General features: G+C 39.4%; 1 protein-coding gene and 1 long non-coding RNA gene across 3 annotated transcripts in view; one reads left to right on the top strand and one right to left on the bottom strand.

Moving 5' to 3' along the window:
• LOC108872655 (urotensin-2 receptor) overlaps positions 1-15,573 on the top strand; it is a 45,653-nt gene that overhangs the window by 16,438 nt on the left and 13,642 nt on the right. Inside the window, exon 4 of one of the 2 annotated variants that reach the window (XM_051066332.1) lies at positions 2,223-2,605. The exons of the other annotated variant lie outside the window; for it this stretch is intronic. The gene's annotated coding sequence lies outside the window, so the exon portion shown is untranslated. Of the gene's footprint in view, positions 1-2,222; positions 2,606-15,573 lie in introns of those variants that run through there. 2 annotated transcript variants of the gene reach the window in all.
• LOC108872656 (uncharacterized) overlaps positions 10,811-15,573 on the bottom strand; it is a 30,662-nt gene continuing 25,899 nt past the window's right edge. Inside the window, exon 3 of the long non-coding RNA XR_001959261.1 lies at positions 10,811-10,882. This is a non-coding gene — a long non-coding RNA (uncharacterized LOC108872656). The remainder of the gene's footprint in view (positions 10,883-15,573) is intronic.

Here is a 15,573-nt window from a genome sequence, read left to right as displayed (position 1 = left end):
CCCTTACTTAGAACGAAGGGGCCTCGTTAAGACCATAAACAACAAAATATAGTGTATTTAGAAGTGAAAAAGAAACTAAAAGTTCAAAGTTAATAAAATTCCAATGCATTACAAAGCTGGCTACTGTTTCAGTTTTTATAGTGGCATGAGGTTCACCTCACCATGTAATATCCTAATCCCAGCAAAGCTGTTGCAACGCCTGATTATTCGCTAGATAATTCCAAAACTGTTGTTGTGCGTTTTCATTTTAGTGGCTCCTCAAATATAAACCTGAGTACACAGACAAGGAGCTGAAGCAAAGATTGCACCCATGAATAAAATAAGCAAGAAAGTAATTACCAGTTAAAAATAAGGTTGTAAACAACAGACGTCTCTTAAAAACCCAGATTTCAAGTTTAATTTGCTTTGTGCTCTCAAGTGTTTACAAATGCTTGTGCAAAAAGCAAATACCATCTGACTTTTTAGTTTTACAATAAATGAGATTATGCTTTCAACTTTTCATGTCAAGTTCAGATAAATATAAAGCCACAGCTCAATTAAAAAAAAACCTGTAAAACAGTTAGAAATGGAATAAAAGTAGTGTAGCTCAGTACACATCACACACTGCAAAACACAGTCTGTCATTAACAACCTTTGTTATTTCATTTGCCAACATCAGAATGTAATCACACAAGAGCCTGCTGATGACTGCATTTACAGACGTCCAAAACAATGCGCCTTAATGTCCAAATTAGGGACCATACAAAAATTACTGGGGTGAGGAGGAGGCTGAGCCTTGTTTATGGCCTTTTTTAAAAGCTCCCAAACACTAAATGTTTCAACTTACACTCTGACATAAAGATTAGAGGGTGTTCGGTCCTAGAGATAGAAATAATCAGCAACAAAGAAATGTTACCTTAGTAGCAGACTTCCCAGCATGCACTGTAATTTGGTCAAAGTCTTCCAAAAAGCCTTGTGTTGACTGATGATCAGTTGACAGAACTAGTAACTTTAAGTTTGATGAACCCAACATAGCAGTTTGGTTTAACAAATTAAACCAAATTCATTTATCAAACTTAATTGACATAACTTAGTGAAAAGGATTTCTTTATTTCTTTGAGTTTTCTTACATTTGCTTAATTTTTTACATCCTCCTCTTACCCCTCAGAGGTAAATCTCGAAACAACATATCTGCACTGGTGCAACACCATTCACATATTTAGTAAATAATTTAAGACAGTGTCCCTACCTTAACATTCAGCTTAATATCTTTTATTGCTGCTTTTTATACTTCTATTTGCTTCTATGCGCTATCTCTGTCCTTTTCATCCCTCTCTTACTGACCTCCATCACATCATGCCGCTATCTAAAATAGCTGACCATCCCTGTAATCCTCCTGTTAAGCATTGTGTTTACACCTCGGAGACAGAATACAAATATAGCATTGCCCTTGTTGTGTCACCTTAAGTCAGCAAATAAAGGGATCAAGTGATCCATCACCTGGAAACATCCGATACTGTACTGAGCCTAAAATGAAAACATTTACACTTTGCATGGTTGAATCTAGATTTCAGAAATGTCCTTTTGATGAGATTCTGCTGTTTTTAATAAAAGCACTCCTAACTTTAAGTGTCCCCTATCACTGGCATCGCCATTGGTCCTGAGCCAAAGCACAGATGCCTGCTAACACATTTACCTTGTTAGCATGATGTAGGTCAGATTTTTACAACAACCTGGAAACCTTGAGGTATGTGAGGTGCTGAAGCTGCAGCACAGGGACCTTGGGCCATGCTAACTCAATATCATCATGCAGTTTTTGCTGACAATACAGGCAACATCCTGGCGCTCCAAATACAAGAGGATTTTGTTGGTTGTAAATCTGGGGACAAAGCTGAAATTTCAGTCATGTTCCTGAGCCATCCCCATATTATCCTGCTGGAGGTTTTCCTTTTGAAAAGCATGACCATGAACAATCTTCTGTGTAATTTCTAGACATCATCTTAATTGTATAATAGAAAAATGAAATTTAATAATACAACAGATAGTACAGATAGAACAGATATTGAAATGGCAATTTTGGTATGTAGAGTGAAATTGAAGAACTAAAACAGAAAATGAATATGTAAATTTGAAGAAACTGAAGAACTGTAAAATATAAAGTGGTCTTCCTTGTTCTTATTCATTCTGTTGCGTGGCGTGCTGGACTGATTTGACTGCACGGAACCTCCCACTGTGAAATCCAGGCTATCATCACCATCACCAGGCTGCCATACATTAAAGCAATCAGAGGTCTACCCTTGGTACATACATCATCTACAGTCTGGGTGATTTTCCCTGAGTCTGATTCTGTGAATGTCATTTAACTGGAACACGATGTGTGTCGCAAAGTACATTAATATCACTGTGTATTTTCACAGAATTGTAAAATAGGATTATTGTTCTATATTGATACACCATATACAGGCTGATGGTGTGATCATCAATATTCTAAATGTGAAAAGATTTGTAAATTTCCCCATTGTGGGACTAATAAAGGATTATCTTATCTTAAGAAAACTCTTAGAACTATTTGTACAGGCATTAAAAAGTGTTTCATTCCTTCTTCAGAAGACATTTATACACACATACTGACACTGTCATGTTTCAAAATCTGTGATCTGGAGTTTTTCTGATAAACTAATGGAATAAGTATTCCCATGTGAGTTTAAAATTCTCCTGCTTTGTAATCAAAATAAAACATTTAAATCCCCATTTGGATTTGCTGAGAAATCCGAAAACAGGACTGTTTTTCTCAGCTCAGGAAAACTTGGTTTCCACAGCACAATGACTAATGCTGTTTCAGTGGGGGGGGCTTGTTGTTGTTTTTGCATGAAATTGACACTTCAGTTAGATTCTCTGCTATTAACACAACAACAGGATTTCCAAGTGCTCATGGGGAATATATTGTTTATTATTTGGCTTTTAGGCTCTGACTTCATCAGTCCCCAAACGGAGGCACCACAAAGATAATTACTTTCTTCCTGGAGGAAGGAAAGTCGGAGCCTACAGACGGAGGTGGGGCCTTTGAAGTGCCATACGAACGGCAGCAGCAGGATAGTTTTCATAGCATTAAGACTAGATACTGGGAAAATCAGCTAGCCTCGCTTCATTTATGACTTTGGAAATGAAACCCTACATTGTGGTATTTCTACTTTTCCTTTAGTGAAGCATCTAAATACTTCTTTTGCCACTGCTGGTTCCAAGTCTTTATGCTAAACTAAGACAAACATTTCCTGGTTTACAATGACTAGACAGAAATGAGAGTGGAATCAACCTCATCTAACACTCAGCAAGAAAACAAATAAACATATTTCCAAAATGTGCAACTATTCCTTTTAGTGCACTTCTATGATATATAGTATGTTGCAGTAAGATGAGAAGTCACGCTGAGCGCCTGAACTAGCTCTGAGGACTCACGTCATTCCTGTTTGTTGACTGTGAATGGATTATAATGTTGGTGAACTGATAAAGTAAAATCTCTTATTATTCAATTAGCCTTGTTTTCCACACTGTAATATAATTTTACTGATTATATTAAAAGGTAATTTAATATTAATGACAATTATTTGACGTCTAATTCAGTTTTGTGTATCTTCTGTTATTGTCACATTTGAAGCTTTTTCACCACTCACTTCACTGTCTCTCTCCCTTCCCAAGCTAAGTCTCTCTAGTCTCTAAAATCCCTCCTAAACTTTTCTGAAGGGGACTCTGAGCCTCGCCACTCAACTAAACTCAGATGAAACACTGAAGATAAAAGTTGCAGCGAGCATAAGAGTTGGCTCTCAGGACTTCTCAAAGGAAACTGGAACAAAAAAGAGCGAGAGAGAGAGTTTGACACGTTGTGTGTTGAACTACTTTGCACATCACCTTTGTACCCACATGTTGTTGAAGACGTCTACTTGTGTCCACCGTATTTGCCTGAATCTTATCATTCTTTTAACGCTGGCATCTGTAAAGGCATTTTGGCAGCACTGCTGCAGCCCAGGGGATATTTGTTTCTTTGTGAGGCACCAGCCAAGTCCACAGTCCCATATGGACAAGTTCAATGTGACTTGAGTATTTTTGCATTTTTCCTCTCCTCAGACTTAACTGCAGTGCTTTAATATGCAGCATGGTGTGCAGTGATAGCATGTTAAATTCATGCTCTTTTTGCTGGGTTGTTCCAACATGGCCTGATGGTGAACATTGAGCAGGATTTTCTTTTATGTCATATGTGTTCTTCTGTTCCTCCCTAATCATCTTGTGAGCAAATCTGCAGTTGAGAGAATCAGTAAAGTCCATCTTTGCCAAAATCCCATTCCAATTTGTGAACTCCTTCTTTGCCAATATCAATGAAGACTTTAAGCCTCGTAGCGAATTCCCAGCTTCACTGCATTCACCCAGCTTGCATTTTTCATACTCATGCCTTATTTAAACATGAGTCACTGTCTGGGCGTTCGAGCTGTTTGAATTAATTAGTAGATGTGCCTAATTAGAGGATAGTGAGTGTACTGTATGGTGTTATCTGTACTCTGGTCCAGTTTAACACCGTCCACCAAAGCAGAGCAAGCAGAGAACATGAGGACAGTATATTCATTTCTGTTGCTGATTATTAATTTAACAGTTGTCCTCAGTTGTCCCATCGACAACTAGAGGATTCATTGTTGCCTGTAAGCCGAAAGCTACCAAACAAAATTCTGTTATGTGTACTCAGTCTGTTCAACATTGTCATGGCAGTGTAGTTAGGATATTTCAGTCCAGACCAAGATGGACCAGTGGACTAACACTGCCATCCCCAAAGCCTCGCCACTTGCGCGGCTAAAAAGTTGCAAAGTCCAAACTACTATCAAGGTGAGTGTGAGTCCACTAAGGCCAATATAGCAGTGGGAGGTGGGGATAATGAACACCATGTATGGTGGGTATGTAGAGAAAACAAGGTTAAGGGGGATTCCAGTAGCTTTGGAGGGCAGAGCAACAAACTCCAAACAGGCCAGGAAAGCTCAGGGTTTGCGGCTGTGCTCGTCTCCTGTGGCAGCTGAACCAATCCTGAAGTTGTTTGTGGTGTTGGGTAGATGTGGAAAGCATATGTGAACAAACACACACTCAAACGAAACACTTTCTCTTTCACACACTCAGGTGCTTTAGACATTAGGGGCTCCAGAAAGGCAACAATGATAGATGGTGCTTTAGCCAACTGGGGAGAAGACAAATGATGCCTGAGCAGAGCGCAGCCCCCCCCTTGCATGGACCTTTTAACCTTATAAAACACTCACACAAAAACTAGCCAGCAAAGTGGGGAGTGAAAGACAGATGGAGGAGGCATCGGAGAGAGATGGAGAGGGGGAGTAATCAAGACATTTGAAGCAGCGAAGGATAGAAATAAGGATATGCAGCTTTGAGTCTTGAATCAGTAACTAGAGAAATGAATGTCTAAAACAACTAATGAAAGCCAAGAAGGAGCGCCCACGGGTTAGATCCGGATGATTAATAATGCTGAATATATTAATGTTTAGCATCCATCAGAGGCTGAGATTAAATGTTTGTTACTGACGGTTCTCACAGTCTAATTGTACCATGAGACTCATTTGCTCTGAGAAGGCCATGGGTGCAATTAGTATCCCATGTCTACAAAATACAAACAGAAGACTTTCCAGGGACAAGAGTAAATTGCTTGTATGGTCACACACTCTTTGTCTCCAAGAGGCACCACACTCACACACACATTCACACACAAACCAGAAATCCCTCAGGTACTGAGATTAATCTTAAAACCCACTGTCATTAGCCCATTTGAATAATACGAAAACAAGGAATAACAGTTTTGACACATGTCCTGGGCAGGAAACTATTCATCTCAACAAGCTGTGTTTTCAGTGTAGAATTTCTAATAGTTTTTATTAAATTAGCCAAAGAAAAGTGACGACAGGATGAGGTATTTTCACATGTTGCCAGACCAAATAAGACACATCACAGTAGTAAATGTTTTCTGTCATTTCTAGAAAAATATTTGGGACAGAAAAAGCTTGTTGAATTGAACATTTTGAATGTATTCACTTAGCCACAGTCACTCGAAGTATGTGTCTCAATCATGATGGGTCTCTCTAGTGGAAATCAAAACATCCCAATTTATGAGAAAGTGGCCTCAGTTTACTGCACACAGCACACAAGTACCATTCCCAGCAGTCTCCAGGATGTTCACATGATTTTTTTTTAACTCGTAAGTGCAATCTAGCTGTTCTATTTCGAACAGAAAGCATGCATTTATGGACTACAAAGCAGCACTACCCCACATAGTTGCCAAAATCATGATCGCTGTAACCTTTGAAGGGTTGTTCCAGAAATTGGGTACCAGAGTTCCATAAGATTGTGGGGCTCTCAAGAGACAGATTAAAAAAAAGAACAGTCAAAATCGAAGCAGCAGAAGCTGAGATATTCTGATTCATAGTCCCCTAGTGTGGGCTAAAGGATACATCTGGAGATATTCTATATTTTTACTGGTGTCAACAAATCCCATGAAAACATCAAAACCAATAATGAAGTATCCTACTGACGAGTGTTTTGTGAGTGGCCTGATGAATCTTCTTCCTCTGGGCCATGAAGGTCCGTTCTTGTCCAAAAACTTTCTGTAATGAATTTGTAGTCTTCACGCTCAAGCTGAGATAACCCCTTATGATGTCATCAGGGTTATAATCTTATAGATCTTGATGAAACCCCTCCAGTGCCACAGTGGACATTTTACAACTGCCTTTACAGGCTGAGTAGAACTCTTAATGCTGAGTAAACTGAGATCTACAGTTTTCTTTTTTTCATGTGGATTAGCTTAGCTCATTATCCCTTAAGTAACAGCTTTAGTGGTGCATTTGGTGACTTTAGTGGATTCTCCTTATTTTGGCCGAAACCCCAAAGACTCTGTCGTTTGGTGCAAAGCAAGGACGATTTATTTACTCTTGGAAGAGTTTAAAGAGTCTAACCCACATATCACCCCTGAAGTTTTGCTTTTGTGAAGAAGACACTCTTCCCTAAGAAGCAGCTTTTTCTTTTTATTCAAAATAAACTTTATAATAATCTTTATTGAAATGTGGCTGCCACATTAAGATGAACATCTCCTTTTTAAGTGAGCCACAGCCAAAAGTAAAAGTTACAACCCTGGCCCTCAGAACAATTGAGATAAACTGCCTACTGTGAAATCAAGAAAGGCATAAAGGAGCCAGAACCTTAATGGGTAATGGCTGTAAACATCCACTTCAGTTAGCAGCTCTGCAGTCAGAGATTCTAAAGTGGTCAAAGCTGAGATGGTAAAATTATTATATATTTAAAGCATTTCTGCTTTTTGATGCTCTAACTTTAGGTAGCACAGCAGCAAGTGACAGGGAAGGCGAATGACATTCAGCACAGAGAGCCGTAATTGAAAGGACATTTCAAGTACACCCTGCACACCTTCGCCTGCTGAGCCAGCAGGAGCCTTCAAAGTTCAAGTCCTTCGGAAATTAAAAGACTTTATGGGGCCAGATTAAAGCAATAACCCCCCGACACTGTGGATTACTGTGAATCAGACCTGGTGCATGTGAAACTTTGCATATATTGTACGTTCTTACAAATCTGTTAATTCTCAGCATGTTGCATCTCAATTATAGACTTGCAGATGTTACATTACAGCTACACATTCTCGTTGTGAACCCAGGCATGATGAAATCTCATAAACATCCTGCCAGTCTTCATCTCGCCCAGGTAAACAGATTACCCATTGGAATTAAGTTGTGAATCAAAGCAGTTAGGCATGATGGGACCATATGCGAGAGGTGGACCGAGCCTATTGAAAGATGAGCTCACAGCAGGGGAGAGAAAGGTGGAGGAGGAGGATGATGGCTTGAGGGTGGAGGGAGGCTGATGGTAGACAGATGCAGGGCTTATTAGAATCAGCTCGCACAGGGCGAAGGTGGGGCAGACGTCGCAGTTTGCTTAATGGGAACTTTTCCAAGCTCCGTGCAGGGATTCCTTTAACACAGAGCCAAAACACACAAACAAACAGGAACACGCCACAGATGCTTCCCCGCACATTCAGCCACGCACACACACACAAACTTAGGTTGTCAGCATGTGTTTCATCCAGACACTTGAAGCTGTACTGCACTTCCAGTGACCAAAGGACTTAACAGCAGCTCTGCCTGTGGAGAGCCAGAAATAGTTTCATTCAAAGGGAGATGTGAGCTTTTCCACTGTAAGTCAACCATTCATACTTAATTTTATTAATTCAATATCTTCTCTCCCTCTTATGATAATTTTAAAACTGAGACTGAGGTCTGAAACCCTGAGACAGATCAACACATGGTCTACTTTCTCACCTATCTGTATGGATGGATTAAATTCTGACCCCTCATGCTCCCATTAAATCAATTTAATTTAATCAATTTCACTTTTTAATATCATTTAACCTGCAGAGGAGTACACAGCTTAATGTACATATTAAAGTCAATTCCAATTTCCTCTGAGTTCTAATGGAGTCAGTTTTCTCAGTAGAGGTGGTGAAGCCTTAAAACATCTCTAAGGTATACATCATCTTACAGCATTTTAGCTGTGCATAAGCTGATGTGTAAATGGCATGACAGATAAAGTTTCAACAATATCCTTGCTTACCGAGTGAGGAAGGGCAGCTTCAAAAAACTGCCAGCAGCTTGTGACAGCTATCTGATGGCATTACAGTATGCTGGTTTAATCCTGTTAACTCCTTAAGTCAACTCTTTCCGCACAAGTTTTATTGTTGAAAGAATAAAGAAAGTTGAGGGTACAGTTTGTGCAGTGCCACAAGAAGCGTCACAGGCAATTTCTTTGCGGTGTCATACATGAGGTCATGCGCAGTGCCTCTGAATGGATCTGGTGGCATTCGCTGTAATACTGCATTAGAGAGCAGAGGACTTTCAAAAGCCCGTGGCATGTTGTTTGCTGAATCTCACTGCAGTCTCCCAGGCACAGAGCAAGTCATCATCTGCACATTCACCCACTTCAAAGATGCTGAGTTCAATGACAGCAGGGTTTATCTTTTATTAACTAGGTGTGTTAATGATATAACACTGCCTTTCTTTTCAGGGAATTACGACGCATACAGATGTGACTGTGACGTTACATGTGTTCAGTTAAGAGCAGAAGGAAATGTTTTGTTGTATCATTGATCATGAGCCTTAATCTTAGAGGTAATTTTTATTATTTTAGCCAGTAAAAAAGACACCTGGATTACCATCAGAATTGTGAAGGGAGCATGTTCAGGCTAATGCATGGCGTTATGTGGCTCAAGTTTGTGCTCCACTCAGAACATGGAAAATGTGGATGCTAACAAGCTACGCCAAAGTGGAGACTAGTTCACCCAGACTACAGCCAGCAGCTGGTTAGCTTAGCTTAGCACAAAGACTGGAAATATGGAAACAGCTAGCCTTTGTTTGATATGTACAAAAATAATAATAATAATAATAATAATAATATTTTTAAGTATAAACATGTAAATGTTTTATTGTAAGGTTATGTGCTGGACAATTTCTTGACTGGGAGCAGTTGCCAGGTAACCATCCAAACTCCAGGAAGTTACTGCTCCCAGCCAAGAAGTACTCTGACACATAATTAAATATTGTTGTTTTTAAACTTTGGTTTGGTTTTTGTACAGATTAAACAAACGTGATATGCCCCGCTAATTAGAGAGCTTCAGAGGTATCAGTAGGCAGATTTTGTTGGCTGTTTTTGTTTTGTAGCAGTTTTCTCATTTCCAGTCTTTGTACAAAGCCAGAAGGTAAATACACACATTGCCAAACTAATCCTAACTAACCTTACGTGCAGCTTTTGTTTTTTCAAAAACTACTTTTATTGCCAGCCCAATCAAATTACCTGTACCAGCTGAAACCAAAAATTCCTACCCCAATGCAGGAGGTTCAACTTCAAAGAAAAAGGGAAAAGGAAAGACTGAAATGTGCAAGAACAGACACAGTGTCGTGGTGTTTTGTCCTAATGGGCATGTTTTGTCCATTGTCCAGCTTCCTCTGAGTAACGACTACCTTCCGTGATAGGCTGGAAAGTTTTTGACAAGGAGCATTAAATTCACCACAACAGCACAACTGGAATGTTATCAGTGAGAAGCATATTATGGTGTGCCATTTCAGACAAGAGCAAGGCCATCTGTTGAGAGACCTTAATTAGGAATACACTTCTGCAAACACACCAAGACATGTAGGCTGCACACCACACATACCTCAACTTGGCGACATAATTAAATGGAAATGCCATCAGTTCATGTGGAAAAATGTCATTAATTCATATACACGAAGCTCGCAGAGGCAGTATGGATTTGTTCCATTATATTTACCAGATACCTCAGCAATGGAAGAATCGGTAGCATGCATGAATCTTCTTGTATTACCAAAAAAAAAGTATTTACCTAATGAACTGCTAAAAGACAGAAATGTTAAATATGCAGACAAACATGCCACAGAGAGGAAACACTCCTACAGAGATAAAGAGCAAGGATCACAGGGGTGTGTTTCTTCTCTCTACAATCAAGATGGAAAGAAAACGTATTAATGGGTCAGGTGATAGGATGCCACAAGACAAGTGTCCAGAGTGAATGCTTGAGGGCTACTGAGGGAAGTGCTTAAATGTTATACAATAATTACAACCTTCCCTCAACTGATTAAAGAGGTGGTAAACAAGTGGATGCAATTACTTGTGAGGCTTTACAGCTACACATGTAACTGTAATTGATCACAGGCTTTGTTGTTCAGTTAAAGCGTAGGCTGGGACCTTCAGGAATGAGGAACATGAACTTATTCAGTACCAGTACCAAATCAAATGGTGACTTTGTCCCTTCCAATGAAGCCCATGGAGAGTCGGAGCTGATTCCTCTGCACTGTGGAGGAAAATCAGATTCATTATACTGGTATTTAGTTGACAAGCTAACTTGCCCAAAAATATAAAATTACACTTGAACGTTAGCTAACGATTAATCTCACAGCAGAATTTTGTGATTTAGCAACATGAGTGAGGGGTATGTTAAAGTGAACTGTCTGTATGGTGCTGTTATTGCTACCCCCAAAAACCACACCCACTTTTTAGCCATCCTCTCAGTGTAACTTACAAGTATTATGGAGTTTTAATACTTTGTAAAAGAGCACAAGTATGACGTTTCTAAATTTTGGATTGGAACAGACCAGTGGAAAACTGACCCAAAGCTGACGTGAATCATTAATAATGTAAAAAAAAAAAAAGTCCTGAGAAGAACCCAAGGACAGTCAGGAAAGGACCAAAATAGACTCTAGGATAATTACACCCAACCCAAAATGTGGCTGACCCAAACAGACCCAAATATAGAGAGAGCACTAACACTGGTACCAGCAGGATACTCTGCCAATTAACAAGTAGCTGTGGTCAAAAAGAGTGGCATTACATGTTGGAATACATTTTTTGTGCACTTTATAGGTATTGGACTCACATGGGTATTAGATATATTGATACACAAACTATGTGAAATCAAACTGGACTGAAAATAATCTGTTCTCAGTCCTGATTACTGGGAACCCATTGACCCATGCTCATATTACTACCTACATGCACCATAATAATGATATAATATTTTGCATAGTGGCATTTAATTTAGTGTAAAACATAAAACTCGTGCAGGAATATACCTACATACATTGGATCTTTGAGAGCCAAAACAGGAGGAGAAAACAAAGAGTTAGAGCGAGGCTTTTAAAAGCACAACGTAATGGAAAATACTCAAGTGCTGGCCAAGCAGCTTTGTTTCATTAGAGGCAGAATGGTATCACATGCACCAACACCACTGAAGGAAACAAAATGTGATGAAAGCCTGTCTGTCATTGCACACAGTGAGAGCAGCGGAGTGACATTTGACATGCAGCCAAAAAACAGAGTTGTCCTCGACCATTTAAACCTATGAAGTCCATACTGTGTTACAGTATGGACACTGAAACACAAAATCATTTCAGTATTATGATTAAGTTATTTCAGATGGCTCCTCAAGGACTCTTCACTACTTAGTCATACCTCAAAATCCATTACAGCATAAAGCCAATCAAAATTAATAGCTGATGAATTCAACAAATGGGACATATTAAATCAGAGTCAAATGCAAGCAATTAAACTGGAAAAAAAAAACAACAAATTCACCCTTAGAATGGTTCTATTGTTAAATCAACATGAAATTTGAATGGGATTTTCTCCACAACGAATGAACAATTTCACAGTAATCTAGTAAACAGCCAGCCATTGAGCAAATACAAATCACAGAATCCCTACTGCTCTCTCTTTACTGCCTGCATTCAGCCCTTCTGCTTTCTGTTGCTAATGCTGCTGCTTTCAGGAAGCTGCCTTTGACACCATTACCCCTGTAGAGTACCAAGTATTAAATCCTTATCTTAATCAGTGTCCATTAATTTACACCCCTAGAGATTCAGAGGACAGTCCAAAGAGGTCAACAGAATAAAATAACCCTGACAAAAATATAATAAAATGAAACACTGTGATCAAGACAATCTGTGAATTGGATGGTGTTGCATTTCAGCTGGCTGTTTTATCAGAGAATAATGAGAGGATGATTCCTGGAAAATTAGGCATGAGTTGTTCTGAAAGAAGATCAAGGTGTGTGAAGTAGTCCTGCTGCGCTTGAAAGTCTCGCCAAGCCTCATTTGCTTTTGGTCAAGTGAAATGTGACACGTGGATATAAAGATATCCATGCTATGTTCTTCCACCTTGACACAAATAGCCAAGGGGAAAGACATGAAATGAACACAGACTGAAGAGAGTACATGGAAGAGCAGTGAGAGAGGGGGGATGAAAGAGAGTTAATAAAGCTAACCTCTGATCCTCCCGAAGTGAAATCAGAAAGCTAAAGAACAGTTGTTCAACAGGTGTGGAAAAAATGACTAAAAGAATGGTTTATAGAGACAAGAGAGATACGTGCACGTTAATGTCGCTGCTGGCTTTGCTTTGATCAGGTTTGGCGGTTCTGGTTTGGTTCAGAACATTTTTGGGAGCAACAAGATGAATCACAGGTTATGCATAAAAACGCATAAAAACGTGCTCAGCACTCAGCAGGTCTCTTTGGTAAACCTGTGGAGATAGATATAGATACCCAACAGCAATCTTTCAAACACTTCCCTACATTTAAACAAGGTTGTCCAGAGGTCGAGAGCTTCAATGTGATATTCTACCCATGACTTTAAAGGGAAGGGATAATCTCAGTTTTAGCCCTTCACCGCCTACTGCGTGACTTTAAAAATCCTAAAGAAGTAGGTGTGAGACGAGGTGTGGGGGTACGAAGAGGACATAAGCTGAAGGGTGAGGGTGGGGAGAGGGGCACATCTAAGACAGATGCACGTGAAAGGTTCTGAGTGAAAGCACTTCAAGGTTTCAGCAAGATAAAAGTATCATGAATAGTCCATAAGAACAAGCTGCAACAAAAGTCAGTGGAGATTCCATTCTTTGACATTTCCAATATTTATCCATCTTTATTTTGCACGGATGCTACCAGTCTGTCCAAATCTGTGGAGAGATATTTTGCCATTCTTCACAGATGATTCTTTTCAGCTGCTCGTTGCTGGAGGAGATTTGTTGCTCATCCATCAGGTTTAGAATACTCCAAAGGTATTTCACTGGATTCAAATCAAGGGACAGACTTAACCATATTAGGAAAGCTTCTCTCCTGTCAAACTTCTTGAGAGAGAACTATATTTTCAGCCAGTATAAACTTGCACATATATATAGGGCCATCTACAATTGTCACCTCGTCTACACGTTTACTACTCATGCAGCCCCTTATCAGCACACTCCCACCTCCGTGTTTCACTGTGGTAGCCCTGATCAGGTCCACACTAAACATGCTGGGCCTAAGCTGATCCAAACCAATCTATTCTGGATTCATCTGACCAAAGAATCGGCTGCTGATATTCATCAGGCTTCCTTTCATGTTTAATCTTGCAATTTTGTGAGCGAATTTTGTGATGACCTCATGCAATGTCCTTAACACTGTCTCACCAGCCATTCAAACACCAATTTCCACAAATAATCCTTGTGCCAAGTCAGACACTCTTTTCTTTCTGTTTCAAAGTTGTGTGAGTAGTGAATTGTGCGTGGCATCATTTCTCCAAGACGTCCACGCCATCTGTTATTTTGTTACTGTTCACTTTTATCACTTTTATTGCATTACGGTTGCATACTAATACTAATAATTCCAGACAAACTAAACTTTGCCAGGTAGACAGAAACACAAGCCCAAACAAATGCTCCATATCTGCCATATTTACTACTTTACTTAATTTCTTATTGTCCTGGAATCACAATTTGTGGCCACAAGACCATAGCTTCATGTAAATGGTAGAAGAAAACAAGGCCTTTATTTAAAAGAAGGAGAAGAAAAAAACTAATAATAATAACACGCTAGCATGACAGAGGTTGGGAACTGCTCTTCAGGGAACCTAATCAACGGCTGAGCTCAGTTCATTAAACTTGTTTTGACTCCCAGGTCTGCTCTGGGACACATAGTACATTAAAAGCGCCAAAACAAAGTCTGAGAAACTTTGAATTTGTACAAGCAGATGTGTTTTGAGATTTCCTGTTGATGTGCCAGAGTTTTATGAAATGACATTTAAATATGGGATGGGATCAAAGGGTTGCCCTTGTTGCAACGTCAATGGTTCCTCTTTGACGTATCCCAGGAGCGAAACAACCTTCAGCTCCATCCCATCTTCCTGTGATGCAGGCATCATTACAATGCTCTTTCTATCCTACTTTTAAAGGAAATTTTTCCAGCGACCTTCCCTTATCCCCCTTTGTTCTGTCATAGAACAAAACCTAAGCCATACTGTGGCACCCTGTAAAAGCATCCAGGGAGATGGCAGACACATGGAAAACGTCTGATCTTTACTGCTTTTATAGTATCTGTTCAGGTTCATGGAAGAGAGAGCTGAGTGCATTATAATGCCTCTTTAGTTAGTGACTTGGAGCCTGATGAGAAGCCCTCAACATATGTACTCAGACAGACACATGCTCCACAAAGATTCAGCCTCCATATGACATTCTGAGCTCTGACCAGGATAACACAAATAAACAGCTCAGTCTGAAAAATAGTCTAACACTGTATTTCTACTTACACTGTAACTAAAAACATATGCAAATTCTAGCTACATTATTTATGCTAATATGGTTCACCTAACTGAAATGATGAATTAGTTATTCTACTCATTTATGTAATAATATAATTTCTAATAATTAATAATTGTGTCATGTTCTGTCATGTCAGGCCAATAAACTTGGACTTATAATAATTTGTGACTCACTTTATTCAATAAGCACACTTCATTTCAAAGATTTGATGTCACATAAGTATATGCACAACAATACTATAACACTTTTATACATTATATCTCAAAATCACTTACAGTAATGCCAAATAAAGCCATATTAGTTATTTTTAGTTGTGTTGTAATCTGTCATGATTATCCAACATTTTTCCCATCTCAGGGTGCCTCTCACACAGCTGACAGTGGGCTATAAGCTTCCATAATCCAATACTTTTATCTT

This window comes from Lates calcarifer, linkage group LG23 (genome assembly GCF_001640805.2).
Source record: "Lates calcarifer isolate ASB-BC8 linkage group LG23, TLL_Latcal_v3, whole genome shotgun sequence".
NCBI lineage: Eukaryota > Metazoa > Chordata > Actinopteri > Centropomidae > Lates > Lates calcarifer.
The sequence above is the reverse complement of the archived record's forward strand: the minus strand, read 5'-3'. Positions and strand labels throughout refer to the sequence as shown.